The following is a 252-nucleotide window of genomic DNA, read 5'->3' as shown; positions in this document are numbered from 1 at the left end:
TTGAAAAATATTTTCCTTATGAACTCATTTTCCTCCAATTGGAGGAAAATATTTTCCTTATCAAGAGAAGGGAAAACATTTTCCAAAACTCCTTCTCAACCTTCCCTACCCTCACCAACTCACCCCACCCCCTCTCTCCAAAAAAGGATTTTTTTTTTCTAAATTTCAGTTTTTCTGTTACCACCCACCCTACTACCCCTCCACCCACCCACCCCACTCTCGCAAAAAATATATTTTTTACCTTATTTCTTT

This window comes from Nicotiana attenuata, unplaced genomic scaffold (assembly GCF_001879085.1).
Source record: "Nicotiana attenuata strain UT unplaced genomic scaffold, NIATTr2, whole genome shotgun sequence".
NCBI lineage: Eukaryota > Viridiplantae > Streptophyta > Magnoliopsida > Solanales > Solanaceae > Nicotiana > Nicotiana attenuata.
The sequence above is the reverse complement of the archived record's forward strand: the minus strand, read 5'-3'. Positions refer to the sequence as shown.